General features: G+C 46.5%; 1 protein-coding gene across 1 annotated transcript in view; it reads left to right on the top strand.

Moving 5' to 3' along the window:
- Window positions 1–1,742: 1,742 nt before the first annotated feature.
- Window positions 1,743–23,116, top strand: part of LOC146206630 (uncharacterized) — a 64,010-nt gene continuing 42,636 nt past the window's right edge. The window contains exon 1 of the mRNA XM_084587051.1: window positions 1,743–1,853. The gene's annotated coding sequence lies outside the window, so the exon portion shown is untranslated. The remainder of the gene's footprint in view (window positions 1,854–23,116) is intronic.

Here is a 23,116-nt window from a genome sequence, read left to right as displayed (position 1 = left end):
TTTTTAGACTTTGCCAGAGGATTCGATAAAGTACCTCAACGTCTACTCTTAAAACTTTCCAGATTAAACTTAGATCGAGAAATTATTGTATGGATAACAGAATTCCTCACATGTCGTTCACAGCCCGTTACTATTAACAACTACTGCTCTAACCCTCTACCGGTAACATCGGGCGTCTCTCAGGGAACTATCCTTGGTTCCCCCCTATTCCTAATTTTTATTAATGATCTGCCACAAAATTTATCATGTCATCTGCCTGTTCGCCTACGATTGCGTTATTTATGTCCCAGTTTCTAATACCGCTGATCAAGAATCCCTCAAGGACAATCTTAACCACATGCAATCATGGTGCAAGCACTGGTTGATGACACTTAATCCCAATAAGTGCAAGCTCATTTCTTTTCATGGTTGTCGCAACCCGCATTTCTTTGCTTATAAGATTACTGGCTCTCCTATCAAACTTGTCCCGTCCTATACTTACCTCGGCATTACTATCAGCAATGATATATCATAGCGTGAGCACGTGTCAAAGCTAACATAATCTACAAATAAAACTAGGCTTTCTTAAACGTCATCTTCACGACGCCCCTCAAAATGTAAAGCTACTTGCTTATAAATCATTGATGAGACCAAACCTTGAGTATGCATCCGCAATTTGGAATCCACAGCAAGCATACCTCATTAATTCATTGGAAGCCGTGCAAAACAGAGTCGCCCGTTTCTTTCACCGTTCATACTCTGTTAGTGTTTCATCTCTCAAGCTATAGTCCCAATTATAGTCTTTCCCTCCGGGGGGTCTTTACGGAAATACAAATGAAAATGAAATCATCATCATCATCATCATCAACATCATCATCATCATCAGCCTGACTATACCCACTGCAGGGCGAAGGCCTCTCCCATATTTCTCCACTTAACCCGGTGAAAATGAAATGAAATCTCTAAATTATTGGTTTTGTGGCGTATTTTCTTTCGGTAGCCTGCTTGGGAAAGATTTAACGGTGGAGAGTAGCCGCTTTTTAACAACTGAATGATGAAATTCATTTTTTTTTTTAATTTCTGGGGATCCATGTGTTGAAAGAAGGCTGGCGCACAAGTACTGCCTGTGCCATTTAGCGCCGTGCGCTAACAGCATGGCCTGGCGTCTGAACTTGATGCTTGTAACCCTTTCTGTTTTTTCGTTACTGTCGCAAGAGCGCAAACACAAGCAAAAAAAGATAAGGGATGCTCCTAAATATCGCCTAGTTACCCTTCTCCTCTTTTGGCACTGCGTACTCATATTCGGTTTGCGGGCGCACAAATAGCCCAAGAGAGCAGCGTTTAGTTTCTCGGAGTGTCGCCTGAGAACCTTCAGGTGTCACCCATTTACTTCTCTCAAACTCCACTCCGTAATCAATCAGAGACAAAAACAATTATCCCCCAACATCCCACTGCCACTTCACCCACAACATCTCGCGAGGTTCGTATGAAGCGCGGCAAGTCTCAAAAAATAAAAATAAATCGAAAAGACGAACTAGAATAAATGTCGCCGGTTTGCTGCGTTTCCTCGTAGAAGAGGCACCAAAGCGCTCACGCAAATCGCAAAGTCCGGGATTGGACCGAGCTGAGTGACGTCACGTGGCATCAATTGGGCGCCGGACGGCAAACTGGCGCGCGCGCTGCCCACTCGATGCACGCCCACGTCGACGTCGCTGGTCACGTGACGACGCCCGAAAGTGGCTCCGGGATCGGGGTGAGGGGAAGGGTCCCGGCAAGGGGGGCCGGCGGCCGGTATAAAAAACTGCCGCTACAAGTTCGTCCCGCGAAGTGGCAAGCACCCAGGAAGGCGTCTTCCCGACCGTCGAGCATCACTGGTGAGAGGGACACTTCGTTCTTCCGTCCGTTCATACGACTGCGGACTCTTGCTTTGAACGCGAATACACTGCCGAGCGTGCTTGCGAAAGTGGCTGCACTGCGTCTTACGATTGTAACCGAATGATAGCTCCAACCGGCAGAAGGTGCATACATTGGCACTTGTGCGCGTTATAGCTTGTGATATATGCTCGCAGTTACCATCGCAATCTGAGTAAACAACAGCACTGAGAAACAATAGTGTTACCGCTGATGACAATTTTGGGACTGGTTGACTTGTGTCCAAGGCAGTGTTACATTATGACGTTCCACTCGGACTCGTTGCAAATTCAAGAAGGAGGTGCGATTTAAGTTTTTTTTTTTCGTTACAAAATCTTTGGAGTTTTTTTGCGACCATGTCTTTGCTTTTTTTTTTTTTCTGTGAAACCGTGCTGTTAATTATTCGTAGTTCAATTCAGGCCATCAGTTGGCAAGCCAAGATCACAACCTCTTTTGGCGCTGCATAAAATACACAGAGCATGACCTGCTCCGTAGTTCACTACATGTATTTGCGATATTTACTTCACAATATCGGTAAGGTCTAGCATTGAGCCTAGACACGATTGGCTGTCGCACGTCCAGCAGCCAGTCGCACGGCTCGAACGTGAGTTCAGATATCCAGGTGCACACGTGGTGTTTTGGTGCGCCGTTGCTTTGTTTATTATCTCACGGCAAATATTCCTCAGCATAGACCGAAAGTTGAACGCCAAAAACTATTGATGGTTTCATCTAAAACGACGCAAAGTATAAGCCGTTCCGCGAACTGATACACGTCTGTTTATCGCTTAGGAAGTTGCAAACGATCGCTTGTTTCGTTACACAGTACAGTCCCGGACAACTTTAGTGCACATCATTGCTTGAAAAGTGTAGGGTTGGCACGGTATCTTCGGTGTTCACAAGGAATGTGCGTTCTAAGAACTCGCATTTCAAGTGTGCTCTACTCGTGACACATTGGTCTTCTCTAGCGCATGCAGCTGCTTATTTCGTGCGCAATATCCGTAATTCCCCTTCTTCTCTTCCGTCCTTCCTACTACAGTTCTAACTATTCGCTTGTACAAGTTCCCTGGCATTGCACAACTTTTTCTTCTCAGTGCACAATGCTGCCTTCGTCACCACTTTGCCAGCCGTAACCTGAATTCGCGAAAAGAACTGTCCTTCGTACTACCCTCTTCTGAAAGTTCACAGCCTCAGTATACCCACCTTCCCCTTCAATCTACTAATGAAAAGGAGGTGTCCTTCAGGTGTCGCGCCGAGTACATTTTCTGTAATTCGCCTTCTTCTTCGTAACGTGCCATCAGTGGCACCGGTGATGGCGGGCTATGAATGCGACTCATTAGCAATTTTGGTGATAGCAGAAGACACCGCGACTGCATTGAGCTAATGGCGAACAGGTGAACGGTTTGAGTGACTCTTAGAAGAAAGCAGGATGGCCTACAGCTGCGCGCATCTTGTCTGTTTTTCTCTCGGCGCGTGAATTGCGAAAAAGAAGGGAAAATAATTAGTTTTAATTCCGAAAGCTTGAGAGTAGGTGAGCGGCTACAACTTATTCTTGTACTCTCGCCAACGCGACGGTCTAATCGTGCCCTATTCTGCTTATTATACAACATGCAGCAGACTAGCTTCCCTTGAAGAAGGGAAGCTTCCCTTGCCTTACATTCGCTGTCGTTTAATCATCATTTAAGGGTAATGCGTATTTCAAGTTTATTTCCCAACAGCGCAAATGACATCATGGCCACTGCAATTGCGTTAAGTTGGCCTCGTGAATGTGTGGTATACCACTTTGCAATACAGCTGCCCACTTCTTTGCACTATTTCAAAATGATCATATACCAACCAGCTGAAATTCATACACTTGGTCAATACTTAGGTCCGCTCTTAACTTAATGATAATGACTTCAGAAGAACACCAGCCACAGGCCCCAAAAAGCTGTATTAGCGGAGGAAAGAGAAAAGAAACCGGTTTCGGCCGCACGTCAATTCTGTTGGGTCAATGAAAACGTAAATTGTAGTTTCAAAATAAGCCAAATCTGAAAAGCTTCTGCTTGGTCCTTCCTGATGCCACATCTTGCTTGCTTATACACTGGCTGAAGGAAGATCTCGGATGGGTCAAGAGTTGCCTGAAAAAAAAAATATTATTGTCAGCTCGAAGGGAATTCTGAATCCTGTGTCGGTGCATAAGCGTTTTTTATTTTTATTTTTTTAATTTCAACGCACCTCTTTTAAAATGTAAACTTTAGCCTTTTACTTGCTGTTATTTCCTCGTTTTTGGTGTCTGCCACATCTGAGTCCTAGAAATTCGGCTGCGTCCCGACACGCCGAGTCTATTTTATTACATCTCCCTCATAGCCACCTTAATATCGCAATCAGAATGGCATAGAGCAGTTGAAGCATTGTAACGTCGCACCAGTGGGGGTTTATCTTTAAATAACTTTGCATACATTGTAATACAGCGACCAGCAGCTTAATGTGCAACTATCAAAAGGCATGCTATAGTGATTCGCGTCAGCTTCAGATAACAATAAATGCAGTTTCTTACCTACTCTGAGCTTCAGGGCTGCACTGTAAGCGCGCACGCCTCGAAATAGACGCGCGGTCTACCTAGACGTGTTCTGGTCTTGTTCCGGCCAATACCGGGATAGGTTGGCATGCGGGTCCCCTCGGCGTTACGCGTAAGATAGAATGCGGACGCGCTGTGATGTACGGAGACTGGAGAGTAAGCCAGCATTAGCTGCCCTGAATTTTCTGCAATAACTTTTAATCTGCTCGGATATGTACAGCACAGAACTAGCTATTGTGAAATGCTGTTTGAAAAATTTATAAGACCGTGGAATTTTATGTTGCTCTTTATGCTTGAGCAGTAGAATCTGGTCATAACGATAGTGTGCGGCCAACAGGAAAAGAAGTGGGAATTAGGACGATAATTCATGAACCAATACCCTGATTGCAAATATGTGAGGATGTTTCCCTCCATGCTTTACACTTTCGACTGGCGGTGTGAATTAGATTTAGCGCCTGTCATTATTATCAGCCTTACTATACACACTGCAGGGCAAAGGCCTCTCCCATATTTCTCCAATTAACCCGGTTTTGTGCTAGCTGCATCCACTTGACCCCTGCGAACTTGTTAACCTCATCCACCCACCTAACTTTTTGCCGCCCCCTGCTACGCTTTCCCTCCCTTGGAATCCAGTTTGTTACCCTAAGCGACCATTGGTTATCCTCTTTTCGCACTACATGTCCTGCCCATGCCCATTTATTCTTCTTGATTTCCACTAGAATGTCAGTAACTTGAGTTATTTCTCTCACCCACTCTGCACGCTTCCTATCTCTTAATGTTACCCCTACCATTTTTCGTTGCATAGCCCTCTGCGTTGTCCTCAACTTAAGTAGAACCCTCTTGGTTAGCCTCCACGTTTCAGCCCTATAGGTGATTACAGGTAATATGCAACTGTTGTATACTTTCCTCTTGAGCGATACCGGTAAGCTGCTAGTCATAATCTGCGAGTGCTTGCCAAATGCGCTCCATCCCAATCTTATTCTTCTTGTTATTTCCTTTTCATGGTCCGGATCTGCGGTTACTACCTGTCCTAAGTAGACATATTGGCCTACTACTTCCAGTGCTTCGCTGCCTAACGTAAACTGCTGTTCCTTCCCGAGGCTGTTGAACATTACCTTAGTCTTCTGCATATTGATTTTCAAGCCTACCTTTCTGCTTTTCCTGTCTAGGTCATCAATCATCATTTGCAGCTCATCCCTCGAGTTACTTAGCAAGGCAATGTCATCAGCAAACCGCAGATTACTGAGGTATTCTCCATCTACCCTTATCCCTAACTGCTCCCATTCCAAGTCTTTGAATACTTCCTCTAAGCAAGCTGTGAATAGTACTGGGGAGATCGTGTCTCCTTGCCTAACACCTTTCTTTATGGGAATTTTGTTACTTTCTTTATGCAGAACTATGGTTGCTGTACAGCCACTATATATATCTTCCAGCATTTTCACGTATCGGCTCGTCTACCCCTTGATTTCGCAATGCCTGCATCACCACTGAGGTTTCTACTGAGTCAAATGTTTTTTCGTAATCAATGAATGCTCTGTGTAAGGGCTGGTTATATTCCGAACATTTTTCTGTCACCTGGTTGATGATATGGATATGATCGATATTAGAGTACCGTTTCCGAAAACTTGCTTGATCCCTTGCTTGATTGCAGTCCAAGGTTGTCCTGATTCTGTTAGCGATTACCTTAGTAAATACCATATACGTAACAGACAGTAAGCTGGTTGGGCTGTAATTTTTATGGTCCTTAGCGTCCCCTTTCTTATGAATGAGTATAATGTTTGCATTCTTCCATCGTTCCGGTACCGTCGATGACTCCAGGGACTGCGTATACAGGGCGGCCAGTTTTTTAAGCACGATATCCCTCCTGTCCTTCAACAAATCTGTAGTTATCTGTTCCTATCGAGCTGCTTTCCCCCTTTTCATAGTTTCTATTGCTTTCTTGACCTCGTCCTTCGTCACTGGTGGAACGTCTGAGTGTTTTTCCCTATCGCCAATCTCATTACGGTCCTGACTACTTTGGCTACTGTAGAGATCTGTATAGAACTCCTCGGCTACTTTGACTATCTTGTCCATATTCGTGATGACGTTGCCCGCCTTGTCCCTTGCCCAATTTATTCTTTACCGCATTAAGGCTTCCCCGTTCTTTACAGCATGCTCAATTTTCTCCATGTTATACTTCCTTATATCAGCCACCTTTCGCTTATTGATTAGCTTTGATATCTCGGCCAATTCCATCTGGTCTGTTGGATTGAAAGCTTTCATACTCTGGCGTTTCTTAATCAAATCTTTCGTCTCCTTAGACAGCTTACCGGTATCCTTTCTAATTCCCCTACCGCCTACTTACCGCATACATATAAACAAAAGTTTTCAGAGCAATTTTCTGATTTCAGAGTACATATGTGATGTCTCTTCGAAAGTAATAATCAATTCCATCGTAGAGCAGATTGTAAGAATATGAAACATCGTTTCAAAGACGGTATATTTTTAAAACACCGAGATACGTGCGCGCGGTAGCGTCCCCTGCTGGTAATACGAGGCGGGATCCCGGCCCACAGAAACATATGTAAGCAAAACCTTCCGAAATGTTTTTTTCACGTTTCACATGCAGATCACTCCCGGAAGCAGCTGTGCGTTGACAGTTGGCATCTGCTTTCAAGGAGATTGTAACAAAGTATGCTTGTCACTTTGAAGGTATACTTTAAATTGTCACAGTAAAGGTGTATTGTGAAGCAGGGTCGAAGTCCGAACTGGCTCTTTATCCGTCGGGCGTCTTTCGCGCAAGCTTCTCGCGGACACCCAGAATGCCGCTGCGTGCTCTGCATTCGCTCTAAATACTGCCGTTCATACTATACGGAACACACAGCTTTACACACACAAAAAAGCAGCTCTCAAACGCCATGACAAAAGAGCAAAATAAAAGCAGGCGATACTGTCCACTGTCTCCGGCACTGCAGCGTCCTCTAACGCCACTGTACTGCCGCTGCGCGTCGTTCGTTTAACGCGCTGTTTGGGGACTGCCTTGGAAGTAAACCTATCTAACGTGCCCAGTTTTAACGGAATTATTTGTAACAAAATGTAGCGCACACGACATCCTCTTCGACTGCAGGAGATGCAATTCGCAGAAACAACCAACGGATAGAGCGCCTTTTGGGATTATGTATACAGCTTCACAACGCGCAATTATCGTGCCTTTTTAAAAAGAAAGGTTTGAACGACGAAGCTTAATTTTTCACATTCTTCTTCTAAGCACTCCCTAAATTAACGAACCCCCGCCTCCGTTGAAACTTTGGGGAAAATATTTCGATGTATTTCCTTGTATCTGTTTCTGTGGGTCGTGCTCTCGCCCTGTAGTATCAGCGATGAATGCATTGCACATGCACGTATCGCAAAGCTTCCAAGATACATCGCTTTTGAAATGACGTTTCGGGCTTTCACGATCAGTTTTATTATGTACTCGACTCTTCTTCACGGAGGGACGACATCATTGATGCACTGATAAACGTATATACTGCTTTGAGAGCTTTTGTTTCAAATGGTCGCCAACCCCATTTCATGTCCCTAGTAGACCAGCCGGCGCTAGCAGCACCACCTCTTCTTGCTTACGTCACAAATCGCTGTTGGCTTAAACTTGCCTTAGCAAATTTTATTTGGTGACATAGCTTATATACCTGAGGGCATTCAATCATTCAATCCAGATGAACTGGTAAGAGAAGGTTGGCTTCGAAGACCCCCTATATATGGCGATGGAGAATTTTCGACACTGATCGTTCTGGATTTCAAGCGTTGCGCGAAGCTTCTTGATATACACAGCACAAAGTGCCACTTATAGCATAGCGCACAGCTCCATAGGCGGCACTTTGTTCTGTGGACCCTCAGAATCTGCCGTAAAAGTTTCCCGGGTATTGATTCGCAGTTTCGTAACCGGAATGATCGAAGAGCAGTTGCTGCGTACCATAAGTGTCTCGAAACGAGTGCGTCGATAATAGCCTTCTTTACCTGACACTATATGTGCCAAGGGAGCCCGAATTACGCTTCTCCAAAGTACGGCCTCACCGATATGAGCGTGTCGAGAGGGAGGTAGGCATTGTTTGCTAAGAACAGTGCCCGCCAAACAAGAAGGAATGCGCCATGCGGGGTTCAATGCTCTTTCTGAATAGCATTGTCTTCTGGATTGAGTGTCACGAAGGGCACGGCATCATGGCCGCACTTGCAAAGGTGCGAGTTCTCGCACTTTTCACCATGCCCCGTAATATACCAGGTGTCCCAGTTTATAGGTAACCAAGTTTTAGTAACGACGAATGGTCGTAGCCCAGTGAAAACAACTGAGGGCTACTGAAAGTGGCGTGGCCTATAGTCTACAGTATATTTTTGGAGGTCTAAAATTGATTAATTAGCCGAAATTTATTCATTGGCACTAGGAACAAACTTTCAATTCACCAGTTGTAGACCATGAAAAACAGATGGCTGAAATATGTACACCATGGTACCATTTACGGAGCTTTAGTTATTGGCCTCAAAAGAAAGTTACCACATGGCCTGGTGCATCTCTCTCTCGCCCAGTGCAGACGGGGAAAAAAGTTAGGGCCGGTAAAACCGATTCACGTAAACGATGCTTACTTGAAAACAATTCAGTCAGCTATATTTCATGACTACGTGCCTACAACTTTGCACTGACACTTTGTATCTGAAGCGAATAATTAAAACAATAACTACATACGCTTTAATAATTCTAAAAATAAAAATAAACTGCATTCGAAGTCTGCACTCTCACCAGCTCTGATTTGGTTTCACCGGGGCCAGGACAATTCGTCTTTTTTAAAGCCTTGGTTAGAATTGGTTGGGGCACCCTGTGTATTTTGAATCTTCGTGGCAGCTAACGCAGTGTTACGCCTCACATTTGACACCAGAATCTAAGGCTGAATAAATTCAACCTTTCATTGAAACGTCGTCTGTAAAATCTTTTGACGCGCTGCCATCTGACATCGGCTAGTGTCTGAAAATGGCGCACGGATACAGAATGTTATTAGTTTGGTGTCACTTTCGTAACTTAAAACAGCACGCCCGCGTGAATAGTTCTGTACCTGCAAAAGTGAGGTCTGTACAGTCACATACATGTCAAGAACGCCTCAGAGTAGTTTGCAGATATGAATTTATACTTTGCCATGGGAAGAACCAAAAATCGACATCACCGCCAACTTAATTGCTCCTTAACTGCACCGTTGGCACTGCAAGAACGTCGATCGGGGAGAAGAAACTTTAGTGAAGGCTGATCCGTGTAGTTCGAACCTGCTCATCAGAATGTCATCCGTTAACGAAGTTCACTTTTTTAGACCATAAATTTGCTTGTACGATTGACGCAGATTGCCGTCGGCAAGAAATAGATACTTTCAAGTACAGGCAATCCGGTCAAACGCTTGTATAGTTCGCATGGCTGCCACCGCGATTCGTGCGGCGCTGAACACTCGAAATCGCCGCGGGAGTCGCTAATATCCGGTGCATTAATTTTATTTTACCTATGGCCGCCGGAAACAGTGGATGTGAACGCAGGAATCACTTCAAGGGTCAGGTTTTGCAGCGACGGGGAAGAGATGATCACCATGCTCGCGCAGAACTTGGAGTTTGCCCAAACTGAATATCTCTAAAGATCCCATTCAAGGTGGTCGCTACTGGCGGTTGCCGAATGCTGATTGCCGAATGTCCAGGAGAGCTGGACATATTTTTGTGTCCCATGGCCTGGTCGTTGGGTTACTTAGACGAAACGGGTGAAAGGGAGGCTAAGGTCAGAGTTAATTAGGCGTGGTATCATTGTTATCCAATGAAAGGCTGCGTGGCCCGTCTAGTATTGTAATAGTGTTGGGCGGAATGCAGCAAGAGCTTTGGGGCACTGGCGTCCAGAGAGACTAAAATATAGGCACCTAGCTAGTTTTAATGCAAGTAATGAACAGTACCGGATCATCTAGGGTTCAATGGGTACAAATGGAATGGACCTCCATGCTTAGGGGCACTTTTTCTAATCGCTAAATCATTGCTCTCTTAATTTATGGCGTCGTTATCTCACACATACTTATTTGCAATGCAGTCCTAAGATACCATAAGACCACCCTACACGGATACAGAGAGCCGGTTCGATCAAAGTAAAGTGCCTGCGTGGCCTAGGGGCAGAGTGTCTGATTCGGAATCCGAGGGTTTGATTCCTATCTCAAAGGGGCTTCCCCAGTTGGCAGCTCGTGGCAACCGGGCCATGTCGTGTGATCTCGTGACATTTCATAATCCGACGACCAGGCAGTGGCCGATCCTTCAACTGCCAAAGGCATGCTCATGATTTTACGCTGCTAGGAGGCAGCTAACGGTCTGACTGCTTGCTTTCTTGGTTAATTTCTCATCTACTTATTGAACTATTATATTATAACTCATAAATTCGTTTTCAGATCATTCGTCATTGTTGCTCTTAAAGAAAATAATTCTGCTTCGTATCAACAGCTAAAGACTTCATCTACTTGGTTTCAAGCCTCTTTGCCGCACCATGCACACACAAAAAAGGAGCTTTGCGACGTTCAAAATTCCATTTGGCAACAGTGAAGAAAAAGCACCCTGGCGACACTTTAAATTGGTGTGGTTTGTGGGGTTTAACGTCCCAAAGCGACTCAGGCTATGAGAGACGCCTTAGTGGAGGACTCCGAAAATTTCGTCCACCTGGGGTTCTTTAACGTGCACTGCCATCGTACAGCACACGAGCGCCTTGCTTTTCGCCTCCATCGAAAAGCGGCCGCCGAGGCCGAGATTCGATCCCGCATCCTTGGGAACAGTAGTCGAGCGCCGTAACCACTGCGCCACCCCGGCGGGACGCGACACTTTAGAATGAATGTCTTAGCTTTCTAGCGATTTTGTTACGAACAAGAACACGAGCAGGAATTCCTCAGCCAGTGAAGGTGGCTAAGCAGACCACCCACTCAGGGAGACTGTTTGTGCTGAAAAAGATGCAAACGCGGCTCCCTCGTCAACGTCTTTCATCCCCTCGTCATTTCCCTCGTCAACTGTCTCAACTAGCATGTTCGAACAATCAGCTTGATCTCATACTGCGACGAAACCTGTTCCTCCAGGGCCACCCGAACGAGACACACCAACCATTGCTGTGTGGGGTTCTTTGCATGTCCACAAACTGAGCTGACTAGTTACCCCTGCGTGCAGCCAGCATCGGTGTTTAGAGGGCACATGACTAGGAAGGAGCATGAAATGTGATTACTTTAGTCCGAAGAGAAACAGCTTCAGGCAACTGACGGGGCACAGAAGGCTACCACCGTAATTTGAAGCAAGAAATGTCCTATGCTCGATGCACCTAAGGCGAAGTCGTCTTACGCGAGCAGATGCCACACAGTCTGTACAAATGACTCGTGTGCTGATTTCCTTGCAGTAAAGCTGGTTCATCTCGGGGCATATAAGATAAATGCACACCAAGAAACCGAGAGGCACACATAATGCGCGCTTGACCTGTGAAAATTTGAGTAAGAACCTCCGTCCGCCGTTCACTCGAAGAAATCGTACTGCTCGGAACGAACAACGGACTGGAGGAATGTTCTTCACTGCGTATTTGCTGTTGTAATATTCTTTGCAAAACAAGGGCTCTTAGATAATTTCTTTGCTGCCTATATAGAAAGCTTTGGGAACGCTGGACCCCGTATAACATCCTGCTGTTTCGAAGCAAAAACACCTGCCAGGTTTTGGGTACGTCTCTTTTTCAGCGGATATAGATCGTGTAGGTCACGAGGACCAGCTTAGGTGGTTGGTCATTTGCTATATGTCTAACGCCGGGTCAACGATAGGATAATGACAGGGCAACAAGATAAAATTTTGTCGCATTGGCATTCACACTGGAGATCACTTCGCGAAGTCAGCGCTTGACTTCTTACAAAATTGTGATGTTAACTTTCAAAACTTCGTACGACATCGTATGGAACGGTTTGCAGGCGATTTGTAAGGAAATCAAAGGGCCATGCGCTCACATACGTTCACTCGCTAAACCTTGTAGGGGCGGCCAATGCTGTGGGTTCTTGTGGGCAAGCTGCTAGATTCCTTTTTTTTTTTTGAAGGGGGGAGGGGGGTGCAGCGTGTACACGTTTACTTCACCGCGTCCACTAGTCAATGCGCTGTTTTGAAAGTTCACTTGAAACAAAACAAGAAACTGCTATGCCGATTACTAATTCTGAGATTCCGTTTTTTTTTTTTTTTGTACCTGTCATCCCAATTTAACCGTCGTCAATGTAAAATTACTTCCTCATTAGTCTGTTAGATAATCTGAGCTAGCTGGGGGGAAAAAAAGTATAAATCATGTGCTAGGAAAACATGCGACTGTCTCTAGTGGACGGCCCATTGTGTCGTAAAACAATTAACTGTGCGTGTAGTGCAGCCTCAGTGACCCTGCGTAGTGACTGTGTCCGGGACGGCGCAACTTCTCAGTCCTGAACTGGTGATGGGGATTTTGTGCAAGTGAACATAAATGATCAAAAACCAGCCTTCCTAAGAACGCATGCAACTTTGTGGTGCCAAGATTCAAAAATTCTGAACTTCGAAGTGAGCGAGTGTGCGCATTTAACGTTTCCGAGGAGGTCAAACAAAAATGAAAATAAATCCAGGAGATTTCGAAGGAAACGAGTTCTTTTTTTTGGTGGAAGCAATATGAACCTCAAACATCCATGAGTGGGACAGAGCTCGCCGTGTTTCAGTTGCAGCACGGTAGAAGCGACATACGCAACTACAAACTGCCTGAACGAATGCTTCAGCACGCGACTGAATCGACAGTTTTGAAGGCTAAGGGCGTCTTGTCTCGCCTCCCTCATGCCTGCACGCAGCGCAATCGAATAAAACTGGAATGCGAAAAATTCGCGATCGCCGTCCCCACCTGGCACGCGTGTCGCACCTTCAGCCGTCTACAGCTATTCCTTGTTTTTGTATATCGAGTGCATCTTTGTCTTCTCCGGGTTCGCCGGAGGCGAGATGGGCGGGCAGCCGCGCGAAGTATCGACCCGAGGAAGCCTGGTGCAGGACGTTCCTTTTTCGCAACCCGAGCCACGCGGCATCTGCCGACTGCTCGGCACGCGACGACGATTCTCACGCGGGACCCTTTTACGAGCTCGCGCCGCGGAGAGGGCTGCGAGAGCGCAACAGCTGCTCGTCCCAATCGTACTGACGGGCCACCGCACCCGAGAACAAACAGCCCGACGGCTATTTACTCGGAGGAGAGCGCGCGCCCTCTCGGCATTGATTGGCGTTGAGAGCCCCGACGTGCGGGAAATGGGTCCCTTTCTGGAGTTAAACGTGTTCTCAGCGAAGGAACTGCCACAGTGACAACCGAAAGTCGAGTTTTTTTTTTTTTGCGGGCACGGAGTGCTGTCGAATAACTAGCCACCCTCTCTAGCCGTTAGCGCCTTTTTCGGCCCTTATAAATGACGATGGACGCGGCCGATCATCGCGTGCTTTTTGCCTACCTTCCGCGAAGGCAACAAGAGAAAGATAAGCTGAATCTATAAAAACGACCACAAAGTTGTGTCTCTTAGGGATTTATAGGAAAGCGATGGGTGTCAAGAAAAACATTATTCGCTACTTAGACTGAAACAAACAATTATGTCAGCAATGGTGCGCTGAGTTCGTTAGGTGGTCAGCGAACGAATAGTTTAAAAAAAAAAAAAAAAAACTCTTTTACTCAAGGAGCGCGAAGCATATGTTACCCTATTCATGTAAAGTCGTGGCCGACGTAATCTTGTTTAAAAGAACTTAGCATGGTGTGACCAGGCACAGTTTTGCTAAGAAAAGAACATGACAACGGTGTGGCAACGAGAGAGGCCCCATGGCCTTCTCAGTAATACAAATGTATCGGGCTGTTTTTTTGTTGTTGTCTACGTCCGTCTCTTCGTAGCAAAATGCGAAACAAGGGAAAGCTCCGTTTATTTCAAGTACTAGTCTATTGTCACGACCTCCTCTTGCACAGCTGCTTTCTATGAGCAGATCGGCGCCGAGTTCATTTCCGTTCCTGTCCTCCGACTGTTGGCGAAAACAATTGAACAGGGCCGTGCGGGTGCGCGCGGAGTTGGCAGCTTCACTTCAAGTGTGGCCATATGCAGATGCCGTTCTCGCAATACATTTAAAATGGCATGAAAAGCTTCTCTAACGCACCAGTGGCTCTTAATAACTATTAGCATGGCCATAAATTATATTCAGGGGTGAAACAATTGGTTTCAGAGCTGGTGCAAAAGAATTGCTGTTACAACATTTAACTGTACTACGCTAATCATTGAGCCATTTTATTTGAAAGCTCCGAGGAGCGCAAAACGATGTCACATATGCTGTAATTTGTCTGAAAGTAGATAGATGAAAACTAGTTACAGCTCTTTTTCGAGGTCCTACGTTTTCCACTAAGCTCAGTATATCGAAAACGGCGTTTTTGGAGTATATTTTAAACCTGCATGAAGTTGTCCAAACCGCTGTTCAACCGAAATAACCTTTGTAGGCTGCGAGATTAGTCACATAGAAGACGTGAATATGTAGAAGGTTATCTAATTAAATGTCGATGCCATGAAAGGTTTCAATAAAGTAGACAGTTGGGCTAGTTGGTAATGATCCATATAAAAACGGCCCACATGACACGAAAACACAGAGGGAACAGGGCGTACAAGAGTTCACTAGCAACTGATCCGTGGTCGGAAAAACACCTCTCACTCCGTGAGCATGCGCCAAGAAATTCCAAAGGAATTCTAAGGAATTTCCTGGCGCATGCTCACTGAGTTAGAGGTGTTTCTTTTACCACGCATCAGTTGTTAGTGCACGCTCCCGTCCGTGTTGTTCTTCTCTTTGCTGTCGTGTTTTATGTACGCCGTTTTTAGATGGGCTATGAAAGCTAAAGCGAGAAAGTTCGTTCATTTTGGCGAAGCCTGAAGCGCAAAAGAAAAAGGCAGGGGCGTGAGAGAAACACTTCCGCCTTCGCCAAATTGAGCCAACTCTACCAACTAGCCTTGAGAGAAATTTCGCCAAAAGTGTTCTACTGCGCTAGCTCTGGAGCGTGGTGCATGCCGTCGGAGTTTCTTCACAGCGCCTTCAGATCTCGTGACCAACAACGTTATTTCTTGTCACGGATAAGGAACGTGGCAACGTTCACCTGCTTTCGCTGCTGCTTCTTGTGCATCAGACGTCGGCCTTTGCCGCGTTCCATTCTTCATTGCGAAAAAAATGCTCTGTGGCGGACTGTTCGCGACGCGTACCAACAGCACATGCCTAATACTCAACGAATGTGAGTTATTGGCCGCTGTCACTGGATCACGATCAACATCAGCAGGCTTCGTTTCTTCCACCTAATAATTTTCATGTAGAGACTCGGAAGATTCGGCCTGCGATGGAAATTCAGTGGTGGAGGTTAGCTTCAAAGGCCTCGTCCCGGTGATCAGACGGTGTATTTTAAAAGGGGGCCATTGCGTTCTTGTGTACGTTGCTGAAGCAGCTATGGCTCTCCTTTTATTCAAATCGCAGAAAAAATCCACCATTTTGTGGGAAAAAACTGAGGAAACATGCACGTCCAAGACGATAGGAGATGCGAAACCGGTCTTTAAATGGACATAGATGGGAACAGTCACTTGACAAGCAAAGGAAGTTGAATCAGGGTAACGCAGGTATATGCTTGTTATGACGGCGAGAGAAAAAGTGAACACGAGAGACTATTTGCGTCTGCGACCTGCTTTTTTCTTTCGTGCGAGAAAGTTAAAATTTCCGAGAAACGCGGTAGCGCTAAGGGTATCGTTAAGTGGAAAATCCGGATTCGTCGCGAGGGTCATGACGTCACAAGAATTGAAGGTGATTATGAAATTAAACAAAATTGTTAACTATAAAGTTGCAACGTCACTGAAACATCATTATGACATAGAAGAATATAATGAAAATTATTTGCTCTGAAAAGAAATCTGGGGCAAGTAGGTGGGAGTCGAACCTGTCAACCTTGGGTCACGGCTCAGACAGGTTTTACTTAGGCTATGAAGGCACTTTCGTTCGATATGCACAAGGGCGGCTCTCATGGCACGAGTCGCTTTGGGACGTGAAACCCTACGAAACAAACCGATAGGCTTAAGGGAAAGCCTGGAGCGGATCGTGGTGAACAAAGATATATAAGAACGAAAAACATTGCCTTTGTCTGAGAAATGATATGCAAAGATGACCCCAGGAGGCTGCTGAAGGGTCCTACTAACTGTGCCGCGTTATACCCTTAGGACAGGGATGAAGTGACCCGAAGAAATGGAGTACACCAGACCGGGTTTCGCGCAGGGCGCAGCCATTCCTGCAGATGTGAAAACGCGTTCAAGTTCATCCGACGCGCCACTGCGTCTCACTTTGCAAGACCAGACTTGGATGAAATAGAGGATCACAAAAGGAGAAGAAAAATCTGGCAGCTGCAGGTCCCACGTTTTCTCGGCTGCCGCCTAAGAGAGAGAGAGAGGACTCGGCGGCCCAAGAAAGCAGCCAGACGACAATGATCCGAAGGGCCTCGTCTGGCCGCTTTCGTTGATAGAGGGCGACATCCGCGCACACAATCTGACGGGACGAGAGGCGAAAACAGTGGTTCTGATCCGGTTCCCTGCTGGCATAGGCGGTTCCCATCGCTTTCGATTAGGCCTGTGCTCTGGAAGTTGCGGAGATGTCGGACAACTGCAACTCATTGCGGGTAACGCATTGTGTCCTATTGCAATGTAGACCACATCGGCGCCCGGAAAAAAGCGTCGTTTATTTTTGCCTCTCATTACAGCTTCGCCCACATTGAGATCATGCAATTAGTGTACGTGTCTTTGGAACTTTGGTCTCAATGCCGGGGCTCCATGTATTAAACTCACACTGCGTAAGATATAGATGTCGGAGTAAGATGCTGCGTTGCTTATAGCAATGACTGAACGTGCTTATAAATTACCACCTTCTTTTCGTGGAAGCACCCGCTGCTTCTTGCGGCCACGCATATTGCCACGAGACACCTGCTGTGTTCACTGTATGGTAAGCTGCCTCAATCAGGAAGTGACTAGAGAGTAAGAAAAGATGCCGCTCGTTTCACTAATCATATTCGTGAGACAGGGATAAGCCCCAAAGCACAAGACATGTATATGCTCACGCAGAACAAAGGGTACAGAAGTATTCGTGTGCTGAGGATAACGTCAGTGAGCTTAATGCAAAGATACAATAAAAAGGCTCATTTGCAACGCAGCGGTGTATTTAGAAAAGTGTATACGGGTACAAAAGAGACGATAATATATGAGACGATTTCTTCGGCCGGTAATTTCTGGTTGCAGCCGTACGAAGGATGGCCCACAGAGCTCAATTCTCGCATCTATTTTTCAGCTTATGGCTCGGTATGACAACCACAACGCTCGCAGATGTACTTTTTTCTCGACATATTGAAAATACACAAACATTACTGCATTAAAATTTTCTCTTTCAACTTCGTACACGCAGTTGGATGCTGTGTCGCAGCGTGGAAGTGCTGCCGGATACCTTTCCGTGGGGAGTCCATTAGAGCAGCACAATCACGAGCGCCAGGTGTGTAAGCACTTGACATGACAGCGTGCGCAAAAAAAAAAAAAAAAAAGTAAAACGCCTGAAAAGCGTCGCTAAGCGCCTCTCAGCGCAACAGCCTCGAGCCGGAAAGTCAGCGCAGCTGACGCTGTTCGGAGCTTGTAAACAAAGTGGGAGCCCAAATCCTGAGCAGCTTTCGGTGACGCTACGGTAGCTTTCTTCCTGACATTTGTACCAACAGTTGATTCTGAGCTTCGTGGTGACTTTGCCTCTACTTTAGAGTACATCGCTATTTTGTTCTTCCGCGCAAGCGAGCTATACTTTTAGATGAAAGCAAATAAAGTGACGACTAATGGCATCAGTGGAACTGGCTCTGTATTACGGAACTATCATTCTTTGAAGTTTTGTCTCGCTCGACACCAGAAGTGTCTCACAAGCAATGATTCAGCAATACGAAAGGAGCGTTTCACCGAACAAAAATGAAAACAAAAAAGGGTGCCAGTGTCTCGAGCTTTTTATTGAGCCGGACTCACACGAACTTGACAACGCAAGCGCTAGCCTCTGAGTAGCTTGGCGAGCGACCGGACAAAACTGCCTCAAGTTCCAAATGGTAATCGACCGTCAAACAGAAAGCTGTGGTGACTTAAATCGAGGCGTGAACCGTCTGCGCATATTGCCGCCGCCGTTAATCCCCGTCTCTTCGGGTCCACTCTTTCCCGGTCGTTCACATCGCAGACGTCCCTTTGCCCATTCCTTATGGGCATTTATGCGGGGCTAGGCTGGCGTCAAGGCAGTCTGAGGGCCGCTCATGACGATGGACGCGCGTAATCCTTTCTGCGGTCCGTTCGTGGCGCGCTGACAGCAGCGAGGAAGGAGACAAGCGGCCACTCTGGTGGCTCGTCGTCTTGACGCGGGAAGCCACTAGGCGCAGACAGCGAGGAGTGGGCTCTCACGGGAGAGATCTCGTCGCCCCCCCCTTTTTTTTTTCGTAACAGCCGCCGGCCATTAGCGTATTGGCGCGGACCGTAAGGCCGCGTAATTGAACCTGCCACGCCAGCTGGACACTGAAGAGTACTCTTTCGGGGCTGGATATCCACATGTCTCAAAGAGCGCAGGGAGGAGTCAGAAATCGAACGTAAATGCCATAATTTATGCTCGGATAATCGTTACTCTGCGGAGTGTGAGTCTCGAGTTACTGTTCGAGAGCTTGAAAGCTAAATCCGATCGTAATCCGGATCACATCTTCAGAAGGACAAATGCTTCTCCTATCGGCCACCAGCTATCCATGCCCTGCACCGTCACCCTGTCCCAGAAATTCTTCTAATATCGTCTACCCCTTCTTTTACCATCTCTTCTAATGTCCGCTCCCTTGCATCGCATTGCAATGTCCTACCAGTGTCCCTTTCCGAGTACTGATTAAGTCACGTTTCTTCCCATACGATACTGCGCTATCCTTCTCTTAAAGTTGCCCGTTTCTCTTTCCATACATAAGTGCCGCGTCTGCAGTTTAATTTAGTTCTTTGGTTGGCCCGAGGGTTTAAACGCTATAAGTGAGCACTGGAAAGCATCTACATTTTCCTTTCCAGGAATATTGGTAAACTGCTATTCAGCAGTTGAGGGTGCCTATCAAATGCACTCCACCAACTTCTACCTGTCACATGGTCTGCATATTAGGCAATTCTTTAGCCCGGACAGATGTATGTACTCTTTTGCCTTTCACAATGCTACGCTGCCCGCAGTAAACTAGTTTCATTCCAGACTGTAAAACATGGCGTGCTTGGGACATTCATTACAATATATTTCCCGAGTTACTCACCAACGCAGTTCTATCAGCGTTCTCTTCTTTAGCCCTTACCGCGACGCCTTCTCAGCCCTCTGAGGACCTCCCTGAAGTATGCAGTGAATATCAGCAAAGAGGGACATCGTATCTTGCCTAGCACCCTTTCCAAATTGTGTTTAATCACTTTATTTCTGAGAAGGACAATTACTGTTCAGTCCCTATCGTAGATAGCTTCTCACATTACGCGATAGCGTCTACAGCTCGTTCCGCTGAAAAGCCGCCGCCTCCGTTGACGGGAAAAATGGGGTGGACACTTAAGCACCCCATTTAAGCATATGATGGGACAGCGTGCTGTGCGATGTCAATGCACTTGAATTTAAAGATCCGCGGGTGGTAGAAATTATTACGTAGCCCTCCACTACGGCACCTTTTTTTCACATTCACTTTAACCCCGTCCTTTACGGTGTGGTTAAAGCGTCCACCTTTCCTATAAGCCGATTACCGATTGTACTGCCGTTTGCCAACTCCTCTTGCGGTTCCACATCTGCGTCCGTGCACTTTCCGATAATACAGGGCGGACACTTAAGTTCCGTTACCGCGTCTACTCTTAAACCGAAGCTTAATCGTACTCCTTTTTCTTTCGTCGACCTGTGAACGCTGATGAGGGCTGCTTATATCCTGTGCATTTTAATGCAGGGTTAAAAAGGGCTCAGTATAATAATAGAGTGGAACGTCGAGCTAGTTAGCAGAAACATCTTGCAAAAAGGCAGCAGAGCAGGCCTGCTCTGCAAGATGCTCAATATAAGATCATCTTGTAGTACTCCCTCCTTCTTCCCTAATTTCGAACAAAGGAATTGTTTAGCAGTTCCTGCCAACCGTTCCATGCCTCTGCTTAGCATTTAATTCGACCTTAGTCGCCAAATCAAGCTGTCCTTACAAGCTAGGCAGTGGTCACGGGATCAACCCCTAAACTGGCATGAAATTTTCTCTGCTTCAGTGTTAGCTCGAAACGAAACAAGCTACTTTCCCTTTGCAGTAATATAACGCCATGTCTTCGAAGAAGGTGAAAATTCAGATCAGAGTTTATTCCGCCTGCGTGATTTAGTGACCAGGATAACTCGTGATTCAACGATAATGATAGTAGAAACGTGCGCAGGCAGATAGTTCAGTAGCGTGGTTTTTTGGGCTTGTTGGTACATGATTCCAATACACTATAGCGCAGCAAAAGACGAGGACACAGAGTCCTCGTCTTTTGCTGCGCTATAGTGTATTATTCCAACTAGCTCAGTGCGGCAATACAGTACCACATTCGGCTTCCTTGGAACCGCATACATCGCTTGTCAGCGTCCCCCTTTGAGAAGCGGCACTCGGATGACATATAGCGCGTCGTTGCCATCTGACTTGTAGGATCTCAACGAATCTTACGCCTTATCTAATTAGCATATCACGACTGAACAATTACGAGGTTTCACTACGACTCAAGGGTAAACGCACAATAAACGCACTCTCACCAATTTTATTCCACCAAGCACTTAAGCGAGTTGCTATGATGTAAGGAATTTTAATAACAAGATAATAAACCGCAGGCACAGCATTTGAGATGCACATGGACGTCTAGAGTTGCATTCCGCAACAAGCCTTCTTTCTTGACGCTGCTCTTGTTGCAATGCATAGAATGGTGGTGAGGTGTTAAAATTGTGGTTTGGTTTGTGGGGTTTAACGTCCCAAAGCGACTCAGGGTATGGGAGACACCGTAGTGGAGGGCTCCGGAAATTTCTACAACCAGGGGTTCCTTAAGCGGTAACTGTTTCAGGCGACAACCCTTGGCGATGCGTCGCGCGACACCGACGTCATCGCCTGTCGTTGCCGCTGGTGCAACCCGCACTAAGCGACGGGACTTGGCTGTAGAGTGGCGCGTTCTCAGTGTTCCTCTGTTACCGCCGCCTCATCGTTCGCTCGAGGGGAACAGCATGAAGTACGATAAAACACTGATGAAAATTCTGGTAACGCATCGTATTTGTATAGACATAGCGCAGTGGTGCGCTAAACTACACTACGCAGAGTTGCAAGAAGGGACTTTCTCGATCCCACTCCTCTCGATAGTTAATAGTATGTAGCCACACTCGCATTCCTTATCCTTTATTGCCCTGCAGAGCTTTCAGCGAACTGTCTTGATGCGTTCATATATACGCGCCCATGACACGAAGCGGGCGTCTGCATGCAGGCGCTTCGCTCAAACCGCACTAGGAAAACAAACTTCTCTCGCAAAAAAGAAAGAAAGAAAAAGAACGCCAGAACAGAAGTAGCGTACCCTTAAACCCTTCTGCAATTGGCTGCCTCGCGAGCTGCTTCTTTTTGATGGACGAAATTGAATAAAAATCCGGAACCTGAGCGACAATGACGAGCGATTTTGGCGGCTTTCGGCCCACCGCGCGACGCTGTCGAGCGTCGTGTCGCTGTAAATTGTCTGCCGCATATGGTTAGCGCGCTAGCGTGCATTGATATCGCTCAGCACACGGGCGCTTTGCTTTTCGCCTCGGTCGAAAAGTAGCCGCTAAGGCCGGGATTCGATCCCGCATCATTAGGCACAGTAGTCGAGCGCCCTAACCACTGCACCATCACGGCGGGCAGCTGAAGTTATGTTCTCGAAGTTTCTTTTTAATTTTCCCATAACAACGAGTCGTTTGTGACTCGACTGAGAAAACTATATATAAGCACAAAGCTGCAACAACTGTTTCATTTTTTTTTTCCTTTTTTCTTTTTGATGTAGTGCCATATGTCCAATTCGAACACAGAGCGAAATTTCAAAGTCTTTGCCCCTGAAGGCGAGGCGGAGGGGAGCAATCCACCCTCATAAACAGCAGCCGTAATTGTTCTCGGACTTTTGCTGGTTGGCCTCTCATACTGCGCTGTTGGGGCGGATGCCCGAAAAATGCATTCTACGACACGGCGACGAGCGCGATTCGATGAAGCGTGCGCTTGCTTGGCGGTCAATTTTCGAAAAGTTCAAAGTCAACCTTGATCCACCCCCGAATTTTGTGCGCCACCTCCGAAATTGAAGACTGCACCGAAACATTCCTCCAATGCTTTCGCATTAAGCACGTCGGTGCTTTCAGTGTTCGCAGCAATGTTAATGGGATACCATTAAAGGGTTCTCCAAAAAATGCGACGGCGACGTTGTGAGGGAAAAATCGCGGACATGCGCATTTCTGATCGCATGCAGTAGCTGGCGCTGTTCAATGAGTTCTAATACGTCACGAGAGCGAATCGGAAGGAGCTGCCAACTCGGTCACGTCGGCTGCGCTATTGAGCTATACGAGGGTGGAATCGGACCCTCCAGAACACTTCAGTCCACA

The sequence above is a fragment of the Amblyomma maculatum genome, chromosome 1 (assembly GCF_055883805.1).
Source record: "Amblyomma maculatum isolate TAMU_Amacu chromosome 1, ASM5588380v1, whole genome shotgun sequence".
NCBI lineage: Eukaryota > Metazoa > Arthropoda > Arachnida > Ixodida > Ixodidae > Amblyomma > Amblyomma maculatum.
The sequence above is the reverse complement of the archived record's forward strand: the minus strand, read 5'-3'. Positions and strand labels throughout refer to the sequence as shown.